The 3,444-nt window shown below is 52.5% G+C and overlaps 1 long non-coding RNA gene across 1 annotated transcript; it reads left to right on the forward strand.

The window, feature by feature from the left end:
- The first annotated feature begins 161 nt into the window (after window positions 1-161).
- On the forward strand, window positions 162-3,211 carry LOC121024124 (uncharacterized). Its single transcript, XR_005787614.1, has 3 exons — window positions 162-595; window positions 2,354-2,446; window positions 3,001-3,211. It is a non-coding gene; the product is annotated as an uncharacterized LOC121024124 (long non-coding RNA).
- Window positions 3,212-3,444: the final 233 nt, after the last annotated feature.

A 3,444-nucleotide genomic window follows, 5' to 3' on the forward strand; every position in this document is an offset into this window, starting at 1 on the left:
TGTGGGAAGGTGCGTGAGTGTGAGCAGGGGCGGCAGGGCCACGGGTTGGGGGCCAGGACTGTGGGAATTGTCCACAGCCTTTCTGGAATCAAAACACTGGCAAATGTCAAAAAGTGCGTAATTTGTTTTACTGAAACAGGCTGCTTATTTATGTTTGGAAGGCCGGCTTCAAGGACCCGTCTGGGCCCTCCTTAGATGATAATGTCAACAGAAACACAAACAGATGGGGGGTGGGGTGGTCTGGGGGCTCCTCGGAATGAAGTGCAGACAGGAATTCGTGCTGGTCGCAGGCAGAGAAACTCCACGTGACCCCTACTCTCTGGACCTGGCCACTGCGGTGAATGTTCCCAGCTGAGTTTCGGAACCTGCAGAGAGCTGGTCGGATCCAGCCCAAGAGAACCAGGAGGGGGTGGGCCGTCCTTTATCCCGTGTTCCCTCAGCCTGGTGGGCGGTAGCTGGGGTGCAACCCCCCACCCCCACCCCGACCCCCAGGGTGGCCGTGGATTCAGGCAAGGCCCCGCCGCTGTGGCCGCGGCTTCTCTCGCTCCCTCCCCCACCCCAGATGGTGTGGCTGATGCTGTCCCTCTGTGTCACGGTGAGTACCCCATACCCTCCGGTGTGTCCCCTCCTGCGGGCTTCCCTTCCTAGCCAGGTGGTGTCTCCACTCCCCCAGCCTCTTCTGTGCCCCTTCGGAGCGTCCAGGCTCCCCTCAAGTTTCCCGCTTCTCAACAATGTGGTCACAAACACACAACCCAGGTGGGAGCCACCCTCCCATCTCTCTGGCTCCGCGGAAGGCAGAGGGCACACAGGCTGGTGGACGTGACATCTCCTTTGCAGAAGCACAGGCAGAGGCACGTGACCATTTCCTGCGAAAGGTGTGCTGTCTTTACTGACATGAAATGCTACTGTCGGCGTTTCTTCAATTCCCACAAATAATATGGTTCTGTCTCTGGTCTTTGGGTCCTGACCCGCGGACCTGCCCGGGTCACAATCCACTACCTACGATGGCTTTATCGCCAGTTCCTTTTCTGTGTCCTTTTAAACACACCTCTCAGCTAATCTTGTACATTTTCTCTGTCATATAAAGTTTAGCGGCAGCTGCAAGAAACCAGTCCTGTCAGGAATCTTGTTGGGATCGCACTGAGCGTATGGGCACATTTGGGAAAATCGACATTGGTATGCCGCGGAGTCCTGCTCAGGAATGGGTCTTTTGACTTATTGGGATCTCAGTGAACTTGTCCAGTTTTCTTTTATGTCAGATTTGCTCCTTCTCGATGCATTCCTGGGTTTTATTGCTGTCGCAAACGGCACCCTTTTCCCCGTAAAATGTTATAATTATATAGTGTTGTTTTAATAAATACTATATACTGACCTTAAAATTGGCCGCGTTGAATTCTAACGGCTTGCCGTTGATTCGCCAGTTTGGATTTTTCTGGTCCAACAGTCCTATAATTATGCAGATGGTTGTCGTTTTATCTCTGCCTTTCTAGTACTTGTACATCGTATATATTTTCTTGTATTATTACGTCTATTGGGAGTCCAAGATAAAATCAGGCACCTCCGTCTTGTTTCTGACTGCACGGATGGTTCCAGCCCAGGGGTCTGCAAACGAGTGCCAGGGGGTCAGATCCAGCCCACGTTGCCTCTTTGCCTAAGTAAAGTTCCACTGGCACGCAGCCGCTCCTGCCCGTTTACGTACAGGGTCACGGCTGCTTTCGTGCTTTTGTGCCACGACGGTGGCGTTGAGTGGTTGGGACGGAGGCCGGCTGGCTTGGGAGTCCTCAAAGGCTTGACATCTGACGGTTTGCCCGGGTCTGCTGGGCCCCCACTCTAGGATCCATGAGTGTTAGCCGGCTGTCCTACTATTCTTTGCTTCCTAAAGGTCTCGTGGTTGTACAGGCTCGAAATCCAGTAATGGATACTCACTTTTGCCACGTGCTTTTTGGGGAGCTGCCCTGTCTTTGGAGATGACCAGAGATGTGCCTCTTTTTGATCTCTTAGTAAAATGCACTGTACTGTAATGTTGTACGTGTTGTCTGCACTGTTGACTCACGTTGCGTTCCTGAGATGAGCCATACTTGCTCCTGGCGTGTTGGATTCTGCTTGTCGGTGCTTTTATTTGGGGCAGTTGTGTCCTAATGGAAATAATATGTCCCTATCAGCGAGCACGTGAGTGTGTTATCCCCACCACTGGTTTTTGGCTAACCGTGTGGAATGAATTGTGATGCTTCCGCCTCTGTGTGTTTGGGAGCAGGTATCTCTTGGTAACAATTCAAGTGGATCGAGTTCTTACTATGCAACAGTCACAGTTGTACCCGTTTCACGTGCGTTCGATCTTTATTTTGCAAACCAGCCGTCAATGAGGTACTATCTTCATGTTCGTGGACGGACGAGGAACCTGAGGCACAGTGCGTCTGAATAGCCCGCGCGAGGTCTCACCCTGCTGGTGAGACGGGAAGGTGGGATCCGAACCCAGCAGCTGGTGTCCGGAGACCCCGATCCTAAGCGCGGGTCTCCCACCTCTCCGCCGTGGAGATTATTCCTGAACGGTGGTGGAGACACAATGAAGCTGCCCGTGCCTGGTGCCTGTTGAAGGATAAACCTTTGGATATTTTTTGTCTGCTCCTGCCGCCCCACCCCAGCCATTGGACTAATTAGATTTCCTCTTTCTACCCGAGTCACTTTGTACTTCGAAAATGTATTTCCTGGGAAAATCATCCGTGTAATCCAGCTTTTAAAATTTACCGCTAGGAACTGGAAGGTGATAGTTTTGTAATTAAAAAAAATCCCCCCATTCTCTTTTCCCCCTTTGTTGTGGGGGATCGTGTGTGCCCTAGGCGTGGCCCTCTGTCACCTCCTCCCGTGGAGGCTGGGCGGCAGGGGCAGGAGCGGGCGCTCATGGTGAAGTGCAGGCCGCGGAGCCCCAAGCGGGGCCCGCAGAGGCTGTGATTACGGAGTTATTCGTGTTCTCCACCTTTGTCCCCATTGCCTTTATTCCAGGGATTAGCTCGTAACTTGGTTTTCGCGCATCCAGTTGAGAATGTGTCTGATGGCACAGAAGGAAGATCACCAGCACAAAGTCACTGAACACTTCACAATGATGACACAAATGCATTTTCAAGAATAAGCCATCTCAAATTCTGTGGCGGGGCGCCTGGGGCGTTCGGTGGGTTGAGCGTCAGACTCTTGACTTCGGCTCAGGTCCCGATCTCAAGGTGGTGGGATCCAGCCCCACGTGGGGCTCTGCTCTGAGGGCGCAAAGCCTGCCTGGGGTGCCCACTCCCTCCCTCTCTGCCCCTTCCCCGTTTGCTCGTGTGCACACACACTCGCACACAATCCCTTTCTGTAAAATAAAAGTACAATTTAAAAAGTTGTGTGGAACGCCCCCTTCTCTGAGTTTGGTTAATTGATGGGAACGTGCTTATCGCGAGAGGCACATAATAA

This window comes from Herpailurus yagouaroundi, unplaced genomic scaffold, assembly GCF_014898765.1.
Source record: "Herpailurus yagouaroundi ecotype Mexico unplaced genomic scaffold, PumYag 57137, whole genome shotgun sequence".
Lineage (NCBI taxonomy): Eukaryota > Metazoa > Chordata > Mammalia > Carnivora > Felidae > Herpailurus > Herpailurus yagouaroundi.